Source organism: Pleurodeles waltl, chromosome 9 (assembly GCF_031143425.1).
Source record: "Pleurodeles waltl isolate 20211129_DDA chromosome 9, aPleWal1.hap1.20221129, whole genome shotgun sequence".
NCBI classification, from domain to species: Eukaryota; Metazoa; Chordata; class Amphibia; order Caudata; family Salamandridae; genus Pleurodeles; species Pleurodeles waltl.
The window spans coordinates 590,537,071-590,557,447 of record NC_090448.1 but is presented as its reverse complement, the minus strand read 5'-3'; positions in this window follow the sequence as shown (position 1 = coordinate 590,557,447).

Sequence of the window (20,377 nt, the reverse complement as noted above, 5' to 3'; positions counted from 1 at the left end):
CATACAATCCAGCCTGTCACACATATGGCCCACCAATCCTGTTTCCATTGGCACACACATCGCCCGGCACACTCCATGTATACCACCCCATGACATTCCCTCACCCCCATTACATGATGCTTGCACACATATCTCCATGCATCCTTCCCACATGCATCCAGCCCAAGGTGTATTCACCTGTTGGTCTGGACGCCCATACAGCAGTCCGTACTGGGGTAGGACCCCATCCACCAATCGCTTCAACTCCTCTACAGTGAAGGCAGGGGCCCTTTCCCCAGTCACACCTGCCATGGTAGGTTCCAGACACAGGTCAAAGCAGCACACGCAGTGTAGGTGTTCCCCTGTTGAATGTCAGGAAACAAATGAGGAATCAGATAGAAAATGGCGGTCACCCCCACGGCTGTGTACATGGTCACCGCCGGCGCAGATTTCCATTGGCCACTGTACTCCATAGAACTCCATATTAGCCAATGAGGAATTGCACGGCGGTGCAAGACCGCCTTCCGCCATGACGGCCAACGTCGGCGGAGTTACCTCAATTCCACCTGTCCCTACATACAGGACAGGTGGTCGCCATATAATGGTGTGGACAATGATCAGATTGACCTTGACTGCATCACTGCAAAGAGTTGCACATACCTTGCCATTCCCACTGTTCCATCACATAAATGTACACTGAGGTGGTGGTTCCATTGTTCAAATAGTGACAGCCTACTCACTCTTTTGTCCCTTGGATACCTACTGCTGCGGGTGAATGGGAGGAGAAGATGAACCCCCATGTACAGACCCCTTGTGGACTTGGCTACACTGGAGGACAGGCACATTATACTGACTTATAGACTGGACAGGGACACAATCACAGAGTTGTGTGCCCAAGTGGATCCTAACTTGATGTCAGCTATCCGTCATCCCACTGGGATCCTCCCTCTTGTGCAAGTGCTATCAGTTCCCCATTTCCTGGTAACTGGTTCTTTCCAGGTGACAGTGGGCTTGGCAGGTGGAATGTCACAGCCAATGTTTTCAATCGTGCTGGCAAGGGTTTTGTCTGCCCTAGTGAAACACATGTTCAGCTACATTGCTTTCCCCCAGGTGGAAGATTTGGCCACTGTGAAGGTAGGATTCTATGCAATATGCATATCCCCAATATTATTGGAGCGATTGATGGTACATATATAGCGTTTGTCCCCCCGCCAGAATGAACAGGTGTTCGGGAATCATAGGAGTTTCCACTCACTGAATGTGCAAATGGTGTGCCTGGCGGATCAGTACATTTCCCACATCACTGCCAAGTATCCTGGGTCAGTGTATGATGCCATTGTTCTGAGGAATAGCAGCATCCCAAATGTGATGGCCCAACTACAGAGGCACAGGGTGTGGCTAATAGGTGAGCCAGAGTCCCCACCCACTGTATGCAAGTGTATGCCTTCAGGTGTTATGACCATAGGATTGTGTGAGGCTAAATGTTGTCCCTCAATGCTTGCAGGTGACTCTGGTTACCAAAACCTATTGTGGCTCCTGATCCCTGTGAGGAATGTCAGGACAGGGGCTGAGGACCGTTATAATGAGGCACCTGGGTGAACTAGAATAATAATTGAGCGGACCTTCAGCCTCCTGAATGCCAGGTTCGGGTGCCTCCATGTGACATGTGGATCTCTGTGGTATTCACCTGGAAAGGTCTGCCAGATAGTAGTGGCATGCTACATGTTGCACATCCTGGCCCTCAGATAACATGTGCCTTTTCTGCAGGAGGAGGGGAGTGGAGATGACCCTGTGGCAGCAGTGGACCCTGAGGACAGTGAGGATGAGGAGGCAGAGGATGAAGACAACAGAACATCAGTTACACATCAATACTTCCAATGACACACAGGTGAGACAGTGGAACTGACCATTACTCTGACTATTGATTTATCTGTGTGGCTGTAGCATGATGGCATTCACTTCCTTTGCATCTCAACTTACTGTCACCTATGGCTTTTCATTTTCCATATGTTGGTGATATGACAATAATGTCCTGATGTGATCACTACAGACAGTTACAGGTCATTATTTGTATGCTATCACAGAGTTCAGATAATTTGCACTAGATGTGACTGTTTCCACAAATGCACATTTGCAACACATAAAACAGTGTCACTCAAATTGTGTTCAAGGGTGTTTATTGTAGGGCAAATAAGTGACTGAAAAGTGCAATGGAATGGAGTGATGGTGGAGAAAAGTCCAGGGTATTGTTCCAGTCTGTTTGGAGCACTGGTCCAATGTCCAAAGAGCCATTGGAAGGGGAGCAAATGCAGTTCAAAGTGGACAAGGTGACAGGGTGGGACAATCAGGAGAGTCTCTTTTCCTGGTGGTGGTCTTGGTCTTGACAAGTGTCTCTGGCTTCTCTCTGATGTTCAGGGAACCAGTACCCCTCCACCTTCTGCAGGGGGAGGGGTGCTGGTGGCCTGTGGGTCCTGTGGTGGGGCCTCCTCTCCACTAGCTGCAGCGGATGTGGTGGGCTGGTCAATAGAGTGGCTAGTGGTAGGGCCCGCTGCTGTGCAGTCCATTCCCTCATGATGTTGGCCATGTCTGCCAGCACCCCTGCTATGGAGATCATGCTGGTGTTGAGGGTCTGCAAGTCCTCCCTGATCTCATGATAGTGTTCCTCCTGCAGCCGCATGTCTTCTGCATGTTTTTCAGGATCTGGCCTATCGTGTCTTGGGATTGTTGGTAGGCCCCCAGGACATTAGTGAGTGCCTCCTGAGTCGGAGAGTTTCTGACGTGAGAAGCCAGCACTAACGCGAATCAACGTGAGGAGGAAGAGGTGGAGCCTATCACCGCCGCTGCTGCTGCCACTGCTCACCAGCTTCCCTCTGTTACCGCTAGCCCGGCCGCCACTTGCCCAGACCTCCCGACCCCCGCCCGGCCCGCTGTGCAGCACTGACGGCATTGACAGCATTCCTGATGGTGGGTCACTGTGGTTGCACCTGTGGTCGCAGCTGTGGGTGTGGTGAACACAGTGGACAAAGCAGACATAGTGCTGCAGCTCACAGCGGTTCTTTGAAGTCGTGGTGGCCGTGGCACAACTGTGGCCCTTAGCTGTGGCCGTGGGTGGTCTGCGCCCCTGAGATCCTGAGTGTTGAAGCCACCTGTACCTGTTTTGAGAATTTCGAGAGCAGAGAGCGGAAGCACTGCTGACTTTGGACGCCGGAAGTGAGTGTACCGGGTGGCACGCAGCTGAGCAGGGGCGGTTGGAGAGGAGAGGAGTGCAAGCAAGGTCGTGAGCCGGCTGGGAGGTGCATCGTTCGGCATATCTTGAGTTGCCCTTGCAGGAATACATCGGTCCTCTAGCCTCTCCACAAGTAGGGTATCGTGACTGCCTGTCTGCCAGCCCAGGTGAGCGGCTCTCCCCGCGGCTTTGCTCGTTTGTTTGTTTGTCTGCTTGCCACTGAGGAAGACCGATGGGGTGCAGCTTGCGGGGGGCGAGGGAGAGCCCTGCACCCCCATATTTCTAGAAGCAGGACTTATTCCTTTGGGATTCAGACTCCCACAACGGCACGCCTGCTTACGCCCGCATTATTGGGAAGCGGACTGGGACTCCGCTGGGACAGCACTCCGGGTCTGTATTGTGTGGGCCTGGTGACTTGGTAACCAGCTAGCCACGCATCCTCCCTTTCTGCGCTTTCTTGAGGAGTTATTTTCCCCACACCCTCTCTTGCGGTTCATTGTCGAAGCTGCCTGTCCCTGTGCGGCTTGCTGGGGGGGCGAGGGAGAATCTAGTCTCTCTGCTTTCGCATAAGTAGCCCTTACTCTCAAGACTCAGACTTTCTTCTTGACGCTCCTGCTCTTGCCAAAGACATCGCGAGGTGGGTTGGGCCGGAGTCTAGCAGGCACTGCTCTTCGTGGACGCAGCCAATTCAGCCGTAAGCTGAGGTACAAAGCGCACCATGGAACAACGGGCAGCTGGTTGGCGCTGGATGTTCATTAAGTCCATTAAGCCAGCCTCGTCTGAGTCAGCTGGAGATTAAGCGGTGAAATTTGTAAAGAGCGAGTCTGTCCTCTTGTGCCCTAAATCGCAAGTCTGCTGTATTAGCCTTTCTGTGCCCCTTGTGTGGGCACTCTCTATTTTGACCATGAAGAAGCTCCGTTCAGGTCGCCTCCTCCTTTCAGGAAGGTCTTGTTCTAAAACTAAATCCAACCCCATACGGAACAAGGCTAACTCGGCACTCTTGCTGAAGGGACAATCGCAGAAGCATCTTCTCTCCTTTTGGGGTAAAGAGTACTCCTCATCACAGGAAACAAAAAGCGAAGTCATCTCCATTGCATCCCTGGATTCAGAGTCATCTATGGAGCCCCCAGGGGAGCTCTTAAGTGAGCCATTCCAGGCAGAGGCAAGCCAGGAAAAAGGAACCAGGGTCTTGGAATTGGGCCCTATAATCCCCCTTGCCGAGTCTGTTGTGTCTGTTTGGCCTGCTTGGAGTGAGCAGGGGCCATTGCACTGTCCCTCCTCTTCACCTGCCTGGCCAGTCAGCTCTCCTCTTCAAGCTGACCCGGACCCGAAAAACCCTCTGGAAAGTGCCGCTATTATTCCTACAGCGTCTACTGCCATCGGACCCTGTGACTTTACACTGCCAGACTTGGACCCAGTTTTATTCCAGAGATACAGCCCCCAAGCAAAAGATCCCTCGCCTGTCTGTGATCCCTAGGTCCAAGGGCCCTTCGACTCCATCGGGTTTGGAGCTGTTTAAAAGTACTCCATCGTTATAAGATTCATTATTTATCCAATCTCATTTGTCAGCGTCGCCGGCCTTAGATGTCAGTGGAATCCAGCCCATTCCACCTTTGGAATCTGAGGTCAGGCACTCAGCTTCTTTGTTCAATCTGGAAAACCTCCTTGCTTCCATTTTAAAGCTTTTGGAGAAATTTGTAGGGGGCTCAGACTGTGTCCTTGACTCAGTAACAGCAATTTTAGTGGAGATGACTAAAGACTCAGCTTAACGTCGCCCCTTTACAATCCCTTGTTGATCAGAAGGCATCCAGGATTTCCCCCAGGGCACCCCAAAATGTGCATTCGTGCAAGGATGTGGGTACTCAAGCGGGAAGCTCCCAAAGCTTCCGTTCTAGTGATGTATAGTCACTACCGGGTAGTCCTGTGGACTTCATTCGATTTATTTTTGGCTCCCCCACTCTGAGGGGCATTCCCTTGGCACAAAGCCTCCAGCCCCCTACGAAGATGTCCCCCATCTTTGAAAGAGCAGTCAACCAAAAAAAAAGGGCCCATAATTTCTCCCCCCGTTGTTATCCCCGGTAGAAGATTCTCAGAGGAGAACTATCGCCAAAGGTGGGAAAACACCTAAAAAACCTAAGAGATTGAAGAAACCAATTCGACGAATCAGCAGAAAAAAAAGAAGGAAAGTACTGTTTCCCGAAGCGATAACTGATGGGACAATCTCTTCTCAAATTCATATAGAGCCATATGTAATGCAGACTAGTATGCCCTCTCCGCGTAGGCCCAATTATACTAATAGGGTTCCTGTAAGCATGCACTTAACCGACCTCCCTACTATCCCAGCCTTGAATCCAACCGCCTCCCCATTTTTGCCCCCCAGACGGGAGACCATTTCCATTGAATCCTCTATCTCGTTGTCCAGGGAAGGAGCTCCTTCAACAGGTTGTAACTCGGATTCTCAGACTATTGACTTTTTCCCCATTTTTGATCCCGATTTAATTCTAAATAGGTCCACCTTGTTAAGATGCTTTTCTGAATCCAGTTTTTTTAATCACATCTCCAGCAATGATATTGGTCTTGTCTCCCTAAGGATGGTCAGCGGCTGTCTCAGGGCTAGGGTTGCCTTCTGCTCATTGCACATGGCGAACCTGGTCCTCTCTCATGCTGACTCTCTGCAGTGCCGAGGGATTGATGTGTTTTAATTTTCGTCCCACACTGCTCGTGGAGAGGAAAAGTTTGTGACTAAAAGCTCTGAGAGGCCCCATCCCCCGGCCGACTTTAAAGACACTGATTGTATGATTTATAGATCTAGAGTAGACCTACGGGCTCTCAAAGTGTCCTTAACAGGGAAGGATAGGCGGGTGTTACTGCGGGAGACACGACACGCTCCGAATCTTTTAGCCACCTCTGTCTTGGAAGATTGGGGTTGGCTCCCAGGAGCCCTTGCACAAGATCGGGGGCCCAGGGACCCACCCCAGCCTTCTTCCTAATAGAGGTTTAAAAATAATTTCCTGGAATGTAGCCGGGGTAAAATTTAGTAGGGAAAAACTATCTTACCTCAGCACACTTAAGCCAGATTTAATTTGTCTTCAGGAGACTTGGTCAGACACGGACTTGCTGTGGGATAATTATTTAGTAGTTGATTGTAAGGCCTCTTTGTCGCAAAGGGGACTTACTAAAGGGGGGGTAGCTTGTTTACTGTCCAACAGCCTCAAATGGGATTATTCCTGCTAGAAAGACCTCAGCAACCTCATTATGGCTCTTACGATTCGATTGCATAATACCTCGCAAGGTCCTACTGCTTTGTTATTAATTAATGCGTAGGTGCCCCCAGAGGCCGCGTACGATTCTCTGTTAGACAGGGTATTTGCCTTTATAGGGGAAGCCTCAGATACCGAGTTCCCTCCTCTGATAGCACTAATGGGAGATTTAAATTGAAAAATTTCCAACTTTGCCCTATGTGAAATGTGCGACGTAGAGAGAGAAACAGCGCTGCGTATCCCAGACTGTATTTTTCCCCCTCAAATTAAAACAAATAAAAGGGGTAAACTTCTCCTTAGTCTTCTTGAAAAACAACTGTATTATTGCTAATGGCAGGTCTACTTTGGATTCCCCTGCCTCTTTTACGCATATTTCTCCAGGGGGAATGGCCATTTTAGACTATTTAGTACTGGGTTACTCCTCATTCGGTCTATTGGAAGATCTTAGGATAATAAGTACCCCTTATAGCGATCATAATTTGCTTTTTATCACCTTAGAAACTTCCATATCAGTATTAGACTCTTGGAAATCTGTTGGGTTCATCCAGAGTTTTTCTAGTAAGACTGGGAGAACCCAGTGGAATTTTAAGAGGATTGCTGGTGTTTCTGCAATTTTAGCACCCGTGGTTGCTAATCTTACTAGTTGGGAGGGAATTGAGTTGCTAAACTTTTCTGATCTCCTGAAGCAATTGGTGGCTAATAACTTGTCGGGGGCATAAAGTAGCCCAGAAAACAATCCCCGCATATTGCTTGACTTAAATAGAGAAATAAATAACTTGGTCAGGGCCCAGTATTTAGTCTTCTCCGAGGAAAGGAAAATCAGGATTGTTATATTAAAAAAGAGAAAGAAGCGGCTGAAGATTCGTCTTGCAAAAGAAGCGGGGGACAGGCTCTGGATCCAGCTCCAGGAAGCCGCTATAAAGGGCCAGGCAAGGCATTTTTGGGCATTAGTGGGTGAAGGTTGTGGGTAAAGAATCCGTCCCTCCCCTGCTGCAATCACCAAAGCCAGCTGGTCTGAATCCATCTCCTCCCTGTATGCCTCCAATGGGGTTGCACCCTTCCGGCTCCCAGAAATTCCAGGAATTCTCACTCTCTCTCCCCCGTCAATAAAAGAGATCGACTGTGCTATTGGTGAGATGCGTTCTTCCGTTGCAATGGGGCCAGACGAACTTCCTTTATTAGTTATAAAACAGGACAGGAGCTCTTGGTCTAAGATCCTATATGTGGTCTTTAGAAGATGTTTCCTCTCTAGATGTATTCCTCCCTCGTGGGTTGGTAGCATAATTGTACCCTTATATAAAAAGGGCGACCGATCCTGTCCTAGTAATTATTGTCAGATTGCCCTCCTCGATGCAGTGGGAAAAATGTTCACCAAATGTCAGCTCTCTAGACTGATGTCTTGGGCAGAGAAGAATAACATCACCCCCATGGAACAATCTGGATTCAGGTGCAAACATAGTACCCTAGATAACATCATGGTGCTTCAAACTATTACTCAAAAATATGTTAAACTGAGAAGTGGGGTTGTTTATGCCACCTTCATAGACTTCTCCACGGCCTTTGATAAAGTAAATAGAGATCTTCTATGGTCTAAGTTATGCAGCTTGGGGATATCTTTACCCCTCCTGGAGTTAATAATAGCTTTCCACTGCAATACCTGGTGTAGAATCCTCCTTGGGGTGATAGAGGTTTATCCCACAAGTTTTTTACATCTAACAGGTTAAAACAGGGCTGTCTACTGGCCCCCTGCTTTTTTCCCTTTACATCTCATATCTCCCCTCCTTTTTGTCCAAGGGTAATGGTTTTCCCCCTCTAGTGGGTGGGCGCCCAATATGCTGCCTGTTATACGCTGACGATATCTTAATTTTTTATTTAATCCCTAAAGGCCTCCAGAATCGTTTGCAGCGTTTGTCAAAATACTCTGACTCTCATTATCTGAAGATCAATGTATCCAAAAGTAAGGTTCTCTGTCTCTTGGGAAAAAAAGCCTACCTTCCCCAACTATCGTTGGATATTGGGCAATCAAAATCTTGAAATTGTGAAATCTTACCCCTTTTTAGGGAAATTCGTGAGCGGGAACCTTAGTGAGGTTGCCCACATCGCCTCTAATAAAGCAAAGGCCGAAGGTCAGGCAAGAGGTTTGGGGGCTCTATATACAGCCACAGGGAGAAGGCATTTCCTTCACCTTTTATCAGCGTATCGAGTTAAAATTCCTGCATCCCTGTTATATGGGGTGGAACTCATAGACATCTCCAAATGGGGGTTCCTAAATCAAGCAGAAGGTAAAATTCTCAGAAAATTATTATCTGTTAACACGGCAGCCTCAGTGGCGCTCTGAGGCTGGAAATGGGACTTAGAAGCGCGTATGCTCAAGGATTAGCGGGGTTATACGACTGGCCATTTCAATTTTAAAGAGCAAAGAAAATGCTATAAGATCACTTTTAAAGAAAGAGCTTTTTTTAGATAACAGTAAGGCCAAATTTGCCTTTTGTAAGAATTTTTCCATTGCTCTGGAAATGTTGGAGCTAGATTGTAGCCAAGTCCTAGAATTTTCCCCATTGCACTTGAGGGCGATTTTGAAGAATGCTTCGTGGACCCTGAGCTCCCACCAAGACCTGGAGAGCTGTAAAAAAAGAAGCTCCTTTGCGAACTTAGTTTACACTCTAGTAATAAAAAAATCACAATCGTATCTCATTTGGAACATCCCTCATAGCGTTAGGCGCTTTTGGTCGCTGCTTCGACAGGGATTGCTCCCTTTGAACACCTTACTAGCAAAATGGTATGGTACCGCAAAGGAGTGTACCTTTTGTCTGGCAGAATCTCAAGACTTATGTCATGTATTATTTGTTTGCCCTTCTCTTGCCCCTTTTCGGCGTCAATGGTTAAAACCAATTTGTCTTCAGCTCTCTCTGTTGTCAGTGTCTGAGTTTTTCCAAGCCCTGTATGATCCTCCGAATGAAAGATTCTATTTTAAAATATTTAATTTCTTTAAATGTTTTTTAAACTTATTTTAAGAAATTTGTGTAGCAGGGCTAGTCAGGTGGCTTGGTTAAATAAATTAATACGATCACTGTTTTTAACTCATTTAAAATAATAATAATATTATGATGAATTAATATGTGGGACTGAAGAAAGCAGGCCCCTTTTGATAGAGCGCAAGATTGGATTGTGAAAATGCTGTTTTTGCACAGGTATATACCACCACTACTATGGTTAACGTGGTTCTGTCTTCCGACAGTCCGGTATTCTTACCTCTTTCGAATTGGAGTTTCATTGAGTGTTTATATACAAAGTGGGTACCCATGACATAGGAATTTCATGTAATATTTTATTGTATACATCTTTTAATTTAAATTGTTTGTACCTGATTGGATGTGAAGTATAAATAGTAATTTTGATATTTTGTTTATCTGTTTTATAAACTCTTACATGGTTTTCAGCTAGATGTAAAGGGTAAATTAGATTTTTTGTTTGGTTGTAATACAATTTTTTTTCCCTCTTTTTCTTTTTTTCTCTTTTGGTGTTCTCCGTTTTATGTGGACTTCAGTAGAGTTCCAAATCATAAATAAAATTAAAATTGAAAAAAAATTGAGTGCCTCCTGAAGAGTTGGTTCCCTGAGCCTGTCCTCCCCCTTGCACACAGTGGTCCTCCCAGCATTCCTTTTGCCCTGTGCCCCTGTCCCCTGAACGGTGTGCCCATTGCCATTGACCCCAGGTCCCTGATTGTCTTGGGGGCGAGGTGTGGATTGGGGTCCCTCTACAGGTGGGAACACTGCTGTTGGGCGTGTCCTGAGGACAGAGGTGTGGGGACGCTGGGTGGTTGCTGTGGTGTTGGATTCTGATGAGGAGGCTCTGTGGTGGACTGTGTGTGTGCTGGGGTGACCGATTGACCAGTGGTCCCTGATGGGCCAGGTTGTTGATTCAGATTCTGAAGTCCAGAGTTACTGTCATCACTGGGGGCATCTTCTGTTGGGGGACTGGATAGTCATGGGACCTCCTCTCCGATGGCATTGGCTGGGGCGCCTGTGGGGATGTAAGTGATGTATTATGCTTCACCTCTATTGTTACTGTTGCCCTGCAACCTATGAATGTGTATATCGATGTATTGTGGGATTGTTAGTACCCCTATGCTGTGCATGCTTTGGTGATGGGTGTCCATGCAGGGCTGGGAGGGCTGTCCATGCATTGGTTTGGCATGCAGGACTTGGCATTGGGGTTAGTCATCTGCATTGATGCAGTGTGTGGGATAGAGTGGAGTGATGGTAGTGAGAGTGAGGGTGTGAGAAGGCATGCAGGTATGGGGGTGATAAGTAGTAAATGTTGACTTACCAGTTTCCAGTCCTCCGGCTACTCCAGTGAGTCCCTCAGGATACAGTAATGCCAAGACTTGCTCCTCCCATGCTGTGAGCTGCGGGGGAGGAGGTCAGGGTCCACTGCCAGTCCTCTTTATGGTGAGCTGGTGCCTTGCTGCCACAGAACATACCTTCTCCCGTAGGTCATTCCACTTCTTCCTGATGTCATCCCTTGTTCTTGGATGCTGTCCAAGGCGTTCACCCTGTCCACGATTCTCCGCCAGAGCTCCATCTTCCTTGCTATGGATATCTGCTGTACCTGTGCTCCAAACAGCTGTGGCTCTACCCTGAATATTTCCTCCACTATGACCCGCAACTCCTCATCTGTGAAATGGGGTGCCTTTGTGGGGCCATGGGTGTTGTGTGATGTGTGTAAGTGTGTGGATGTTGGGTAGTGTGATTGGGTGTGCGTAGTGGAGTGTGTGAGGGATGTATGGGTGTGTGTGTAGTTGTCGCAGTGGTCTTGATGTCTGTCTGGTGGCAATGATTTGTATTTGTAAGGGGTTGTGGGTAATGTGGGTTTATGTTTTATAGTGGTTTGAGTGGGTGGGTGTGGTGTGTGTATGGGTGTCAGGTGTGTGTTTTTTGAATTGGCAAATGTTGTATAGTTTAGTGTTTGGGTGTACGTTCTGAGAGCAGAGGTGTGTACCTCCAATGGTTTACCACCATTGAATGTCCGCAGTGGTGATTTGTGGGTCATGATGTGGTGGGTGTTGTTTTGTTGGCATAATGGTATGGGCATTGGTACCAACAGTTTACCACTGACCTTTGTGCTGGCGGATTTGCGTATATGGCTGTATTCTTTCAGTTTGGTGTGTGTGTGTCATAATATGGCAAACGGCTATCCGCCACTGCGGCAGTATGTTGGTGGCTGTCAGCGTGGCTGTCTGCGGGACTTACCGCCAATGTCCTAATGATGGCCTATGTGTGTTATGTATGCAGGCCAATTCATACACATTTCTTTAAAACTTCACAGATATGTCTTAGGTACTTTTGACTATTTCTTGACACATGTATGTTCTACTGCTGTGTGTTATTGCACATATTTTCCATGGTTTGTAGAGCACATCTACATGCTGACTTTCATGTTTAGGCAGTAGATTACTATGATAAATAATTCAGAATGTTTTAACAGATGTCTGTGATTTGCACTCAATATATCCACAAAGTATCAAACTTATGATCAGATTATTTTGCATACATTTAGCCCTATATAGGCTGTGACAGTGCCAACATGTTTGAAACTCACACATTAATTTATCCTTTAGTCACTTATAATGTATTTGCTTACCTACAAGTTATTTGATTAGCTTTTGGTTTGTTAAAATAATTGAGCATGGATATTTGCTTAGCAAATGTAACCAACTTTCAACAAGTGACATGGATATTTAAATTGGAAATATTTATACATCAGCTAATGCTTTTTGTATGGCAAGACATACAGTTATGGCAATGTGGGCCTTTCTCATATGGATCAAAAATATGTAGATATAAATAACTTTATACTACATACCTGTACACAACACTCTCTGTATTCACATGTATGTTTGCCTTGTAGGTGATTCTGTATGTATATGCCACGATTCTGACATCATTGATTTAGAATAAGAGTGTTCAGATTTGGATCATGAGTACACTGGGAGACCTTACCTTGCTTGCAGTTCCTCCAATGTTATTTCCTAGTGTATGACATATTTCACAACATATTCATTGACTGTATCAGTTTTACACTGATGTACTGAGATGCAGGAAATGTAGGCAAACTGAGGTACTAAATTGTTAACCTATCAAATTGGTGAAGTATGTCAATGTGGCTTATTATCTTTCTGTGTATGTTTGGATTTAGAATGTTGAAAGCCCGAATAATAGGTGAACTTTGCAATTTTGGTATCACATATGTACTTAGAGTTGACATTTACACATGATTTGACGCTACACTTTCAGTGCATGACATCCTTGGAATTTAGAATTTTGTGCATCTGATACTTTGGTCAGCCTGCAGATTTGCTGCCATGTTGAAACACATATACTTAGGAACACATGATTTGCTCAACACACATTATTTTAGTGGAACTTCAACTAATAATCCAGACTTGAAACACCATTGCACATACACGCATCTCAAACTTAGCTAATATGCATCCGTTCAACACAGATTGAATTTAATTGTGGACCACATGATTTGTGGGTTGATTTGTTCTATATTGCAGAAAATGTGGTTCTGTCTACTCACACAGTGTGAGATAATGCAATACTTCTCACTGTGGGATTTTTTCTACTTCCATTGCAGGATTAGTAAAGGAATGACACAATGGGACATCATTAACTAAATGTTGGAGTACGTTATTCTCACTATGTCCACATGACATGAGATTTATGTACAAACACTGAGATGGCTATTATGTTATGTTACAACTTTCTTAATCAGTATAATGCATATTTCTGATTTCCTTACCAATGAGTAGGCCATACCCATATCAGCCATTCTGAAAATGCTTGGTCATGGTACTGTGGCGGAAGATGTACACATCATGTACAGTTCCTTGATATTTTGCCGTAACATTGATGAACATTCCTGGATGGTCCACTATGGCCTGGACATTGATGGAGTAGGTGTGCTTGTGGTTTCTATGCACATAGGACATTGCAGCAGGGGGCACCAATTGCATATCTGTGCAATCAATGGCATCAAGCACATTAGGGAATTCAACAATGATGTAGAAACCTTACTTGATATTCAATTCTTATGGGGTAGTTTTGGGGAAGAGACGGTACTGGGTAGGGAAGTTTAATAATGCATCCAAAACGGATGGGAGAAATGCAGTAAGTGTTCCCTGTGAAATTCCAACCAATCGGGCTGTTATGACTTGGAAGGAATGTGATGCCAGCTTGTGGAGCACTGCCATCAGTTTTACATGTGCTGGGATATTATTGGTCCTTGCACAGGCTGGCTGGAGACCTGATCCAGTCTTCTCCAGGAATCCCATGAGGGACCCCCCTCTTCAGTCTGTCGAACTGTATTACCTCCTCTTCCCTGAAGTCAATGATGGACATGCGCTGCTGGGAAACATGTTCCCTCCTTCTTCGCTGCGTATGTAATGGTGGTCTCCTATCGACTCCCAGTTGCAGTATGACAACCTCCATGACGTAGTTGAGCTTGCCAGAGTGTATTTTGATGGTGGGTTAATTGTACTGCAGCAACTGTGTGATTTCCTGCACCTCATGTGCCAATGTGCAGCAATTCTGGCACTTTCTTAGCTTTGTGTTATCTACTCCACAATGCATGACACAGTACTAACCAAAATAAATACCACTGCGTTATGGTTGCGTTGGTTATTTGAGCAAACCCACAACCTTCAATCATGAAACCTTAAAACATGATGCAATTTTGCAGATGCATCATTTTAAAAATGTCACTTATTGCTTGCGCAAGCCTTGTGTCACACTACGCAACACAAGGCTGACGCAAGCCACTCATTAATATGCCCCTCGATTTTTGTAGTATAAGCAGTTTGATGAGTGGTGTTTTCCATGCTGTAAAAAGTGGTGGTAAAGGGATGTTGGGGAGTGAACTCATCAAGTATTTCATCCATTTTGCTGAACAATTCTCTTCAGGGCACACAGAAGAACACATGAGGCCAGATTTACAAAGAGCCTCCGCAATCAACTCCAGTAAGAACTGCAGTGCATAGAATTCCACCACAAGTGTGGAGGCTCCGCCACAACTGAATCAGGTCCATGTTTTCAATCTGAGTTAAATTTGGTGATAAGAGATTTGGATGAGATAAGGAGAAATTTATAAAAGGCTGACCCTGAGATAGTGGAACACTCATCACATTCCAAAAACTCCGGTGTGGGTATGTGTTTACTAACAATTTCCATGCAAATCTTTTAAAATTTGCATCTATAGAAAGAAGCTAGGTAACAGCATACAATTGCTGGGGTGGTTTCTGCAGGTTTAACAGTGGATAGAGACGGAGCTCAATTATAATCCAAAAAGGTTCTATAAGAAGGTTAGGAGCTCTAGCAATCCAATCTGAGAGTATGAATGTGTGCGTTCTAAGAAGCAATAATCTCCTGTTCAAAAGTTTGTAAAAAACATGTATATTGTTTGATTCAGGGTCATAAGACTAATTAAATTAAGTTTCTGTTCAAGTAGTTGTGCTTGTAATTTTAGCTTCTATGTGTTGTCAGAGAACCAAAGATTATGCTTCTTAGCTTTAACTCTCTGCTTGCTTTTGCTTGGTAATTATATGAATATTTATATGGAATATGATCACCAAGAGCTATTAAGTCTGTCATTGAGAATATAGGATCCAATAACTGTCCTGCTTTGTGGGGAGGCTGGTAGTTGATTAAGAGCAGGCTGCAAGTCTCCATGTTTTTTTAAAAGAAAACTCAGAAAGGACAATCAAATCTGAGTTTTAACTATAGAAAGACATCATTGTTTCTTGTATGGGTGAATTGGCCACTTTCCTCTATTAATGGTACCAATTTGGCCATGGAGGCAATACAATTCGGTCATGGAAGTGGTATAATAAAGTCAGACGCAGTACATGATTGGATGATACAGCCTTTACAGTTATTTGGGGTGAAGGGCTCAACAGGACCACACCTCCCAGGCACACCAGCGGGAGGAGACCGCCTATGATGCTCTGCTGCGCCCGAGGGCGAATAAATTAAGACTCGCACTTCCAGTGCGCGCAACACTGTGCATCTCGTTCACATGGTCGAAGGGCTCAACAGGACCACACATCCCAGGCACACCGGCGGGAAGAGGCCACTTACGATGCCCTGCTGAGCTCGAGGGTGCATACATTAAGACTTGCGCTTCTGCTGCGTGCAACACTCTGCATCTCGTTCACAGGGGCGAAGGGCTTAACAGGACCACACCGGCGGGAGGAGGCCATCTACAACGCTCTGTCACCCCGAGGGTGCATAAATGAAGACTCGTGCTTCCACGGCACAGAACGCACCTGGGCGCTCGCCTGGGTGAAAGCTGGGCCTAGAGTAGGCTTGCCCGTCATCAGCTGAATGAGGCTGGGCTGGGCCTACTCTCTTGGTTTTGAGATCTACATCTGTTTGATTAGGCTACTTATATAACGATGTGTGATCATAAGGTTTGTTGAGCAAGTATCCTAAACGTTAATGTGTGCTATTATTGTTTTCCTATATTGGATGCCCGCTCTTCTGCAGCTGCAAAAAGATTTATTGAAGTGGGTGTTAATATATTCTATAAAACATGAGTAAACGGAAAACTGGAAGTCAGAAGGTGGACACTGAAACTTGTTGTTTCACAATCAATTCCTTTTTAGTACAGGCGGTGGGGATCATCTCCAAGGAAATTGATCTTGCTGAAAGGCGCCTACCTCTGGAGGCAGCTGGACTTAGCGAAGATATGGAAGGACCTCCCTGACAAATCCAGCTGGTAACTGATACTAATCACATGTTACAACCGGAGATAATGAGGAATGGTGATGACCACTCAGGGTGTACGGCTACAGCTACTGCTACCCCTGTATTAGTTAATCACTCACCTACCGTAAAAAGGTGGAAATTGGGCAGAAAGGGGGCTGATAGCGATCTGAGCCCTATAATGCCAGCTAATCATGAACCCATACTTTGGAATAATCTTATATCTGCCCTTAATGATTTACTTAAACCACTTAAAGATAAATTGGATGAACTTGAAGGGGAGGTGGTAAAAATATTGACTATGTGTCAGACGTTTTCTACGTCCATGGTGGCCCCTAACTCTCAAACGACTATTGTACAGAATGTTGCACAAAATAAGTTAGGCCCCATAGCTACACCACGGGCATTGACCCTATAGATGAAGTTCGTTTAGTATTGAGCCCTAAGCAGAGGCACTATTCCATAGGGAAGTGAATGGGTGGCCTGTGGTGTAGGCCAATCTAGTGGGCAGTATACAACTATTAGTAAGAAGCTGTACGGCTTGCCACCGGACGGCTCAAGATCTACTACAAATTCCAAAGCGTCTAGCATGTCCCGGCAACATCTTGAATTCATAGAATACTGTGCCAGTCCTGTTGCAATTGAGGAAGGATCCTCCAACTATTAATTTACCACCAGAGTGTTGCCCGTATGTTATTATCATGGCTAATGTCCCACCTTTACAGCCCGGTCAGAGCGAACCCCAAGGGACTTTGAAGAACAAAGTACTGCACTGGTTGGTCCAAAATAATTTATTCACAATAGATAATGCCTACCACATCATCCTAACTCGAAGAGTAGGTTGGGTGGGACCGCTAGAGAAAGAGTGTGGGGGAGATTGTATAATCATTAATTTTAGGAGCCCTAGACTTGTGAGGGACATTTTATTTAGGGCTTCTTTTCATCCACAACATGGCAATACTCTATCATTGCTCCCGTTGGGTGCATTTTATCGACATTTGCAACTTGTACAATCAGGGCACCCTCGTTACACCTTTGTCCTGAGCCAATCAAAAATTTACACTACACCCCTTCAGGGTCACTAAGCAACAGATATCAGGCCTTGAGTACACTCTAACATAATGATTGACAAAATTACAGGGGACACGTGGACAGAGTCAAAGAGAGGGCCTTGTATGGTGGGGTCTGCTGAAAAGACAACATCTATTGGTTTTAGTAACACTCCTACAGAGACCGACGGGACAGATGGGATTGACCCTGAGGTCTGTACTAATAACTTAAACAGGGAATTCATGGGGATTTTTGTAAACAACAATAGCCAAACAGAGACAAGGAATGGCGATAATGAGTTTATTCGAAATAATAAGGAACAAAATAATTTTACTACATGGACTGTCCAAGGACTTCATAGTAAGATTGAGACAGAGGAGTGGGGTAACATCATTAATAAAGTTGACCTGGTATGTGTCTAAGAAACACAGTGCGTATCTCCTAATAATATGCAAGGATTCATCTCATATTTCCTGCCTGCTATTCCTTTAATATTTGGGAGGGCTAAGGGTGGGTTTCAGGTGCTTATTTCAAATAAACTCCCTGTAGTCGTCAAAAAGACTTCCTGGGAGACTCCAAACTTTCGACTGTTGTGGTTCAAGCATAAGAGTATGACTGATGTGGTATTAATGAATTATTATAATAATGTTTTTGATTCTACCCGCTGCAGAGCAGTTTATGCTTCAGATCAGAACTTACATACATTTTTACGTTTTATCGATTCAAATTTTATTATATTATGGGCTTGAGATTTTATCATTCAATCATGTTCCCTGACAATATCCCGTACCGGTGGGCTTATCAGTCATGAGGGGGTAGGTTATGACCATTTTTGTCATAATAATTATGGAGAGGCACTCAATATGATTTTGTCTAAATATCATCTGATGTTAATGGAATGTAAATATTGTGTCAATGGAGAGGTAATACCATCATTTAGAGGTACTAGTTCTTCATTGTAGTGTCATCATTGGCCAATAATGTATGTGATACCCCCTATATTGCCCAGTCATTACTGAGTGATCTTGATCCAATTATTCTTTCAACAGTATTTTGGGGCCCAAAGGAAGTGTTCCATATTACTGTGAACCAGGTAGATGCACACAGGACTAATGGGTGAGACTGGAATGGAAAGATATAGATCCAGATGACCTCCTACAGAATATTGTATGAGGGTGTTTGCCCGAAATTAATTACTGCATACAAGAGGAAATTGAATGCTCACTGTTGCGTATCCCAACCACTTACATATTACCATGGATGAGGTTCTTTCAGCTGTTTCAGTTAGTGCCGGGGGTAAGGCCTCAGTCCCGGATGGGATACCAGTGGATATTTTTAAATATAATAGTAGTTTCTGGGTACCTATTCTAACTGGGCTGTTTAACATAGCTATGACAAGGGATATCCTGATATCATGGTCCACGCCCATTATTATACCTATGTACAAGAAAGGTGATAAAGCTGATCCTAAAAACTATTGCCCAATATCATTGTTGGACTCATCCATGAAAATCCTTAGAATGGGCCATTTTGGCAAGAGTTAATGACTGGGCATTGGATAATTATATTCTTTCACCTGTCCAGTTTGGATTCATAACAGGACTGGGCACTATTGAGCAATGCGGTAACCTAAATCTGATTATAGGGAAGTATACAAAGGCCAAAAAAGTGGCTTTGCGGATCTTAGTAGTGCTTTCGATCTAGTACAGCATGCCCTTCTTTGGCACACATTACTAGATATGGGTGCCTCAAGGTATATCATTGACTTCATTGCCCATTTATATGCAGATTTAACTTGCAAAATTCGTTTTGGGCAACTGGGAGAATGCACCACCCCTTTTAAGATTGGAAGAGGTATTCGCCAAAGCTGTGTTCTCGCCCCGTTATTGATTTCTTTATAAGTTAATAGGGGGATAAATTCCTGTGGGAAATCCAGGCGGACCCCCATGTGACAGGGCGGCCCGTACCTGCATTACTTTATGCTGATGATGTTGTTCTGATTTCTAGGACCCCAGTGGGGCTTCAAAAACTAATGAATGGCTTTGAGCAGTTCATGACCTCAAGGGGTATGGTGATTAACAAATCTAAAACGTTAATTATGGCCTGTGGCAAAAAGTAAAGAAATGTAGGAGCTTTTATATTCACAGTATGGAGATTACCACTATTAATTCCTTCAGTTATCTGGGTGTATTGTTCTCGAGCAATGGGCAATGGGAACAACATATTCACTTGGGTAAGGATAAGTTAAGAAGGAATTCTTGCACTATTTTTAGATGTGTTAGAAATTTAGGGACGCACCACATATCCACTATGGTAAAGATCTACAAGGCTAGAGCATTATCTTCAGTAGTGTATGGAGCTGGAGTATGGGGGTACATAAAAAGCACCTTGTTACAATTAGAGGAAAATAATTTTTTTAAATGTTTGCTATGTTTACCTACTTCAACTGTGGATCTGGACCTTTTTGCAGGGTCATCCCCAAACTTTTTGCCTCCTTCCTCCTATTTTCCCTGACCAGTTTATGTTGGCTTTAGGACTCTGGGCACTTTACCACTGCTAACCAGTGCTATAGTGCATATGGTCTCTGTGTAAATTGTACTGTTGATTGGTTTATCCATGATTGGCATATTTGATTTACTAGTAAGTCCCTAGTAAAGTGCACTAGAGGTGCAGAGGGCCTGTAAATCAAATGCTACTAGTGGGCCTGCAGCACTGGTTGTGTTGCCCACATATGTAGCCCTGTAATCATGTCTCAGACCTGCCACTGCAGTGTTTGTGTGTGCAGTTTTAAACTGTAAATTCTACTTAGCAAGTGTACCCACTTGCCAGGCCTAACCCTTCACTTTTCCTACATGTAAGACACCCCTAAGGTAAGCCCTATGTAGCCCCAGGGGCAGGGTGCAGTGCACGGTTAAGGTAGGACATACACTAATGTGTTTTATATGTCCTGACAGTGAAATACTGCCAAATGTGGTTTTCACTGTTGCAAGACCTATCTCTCTCATATAATAACATGAGAGCTGTCTTTAAACATGATTAAAGTGTAGATTTCCTTTGGGAGAAGATAGACATTTGGAGTTTGGGATCTCTGAACT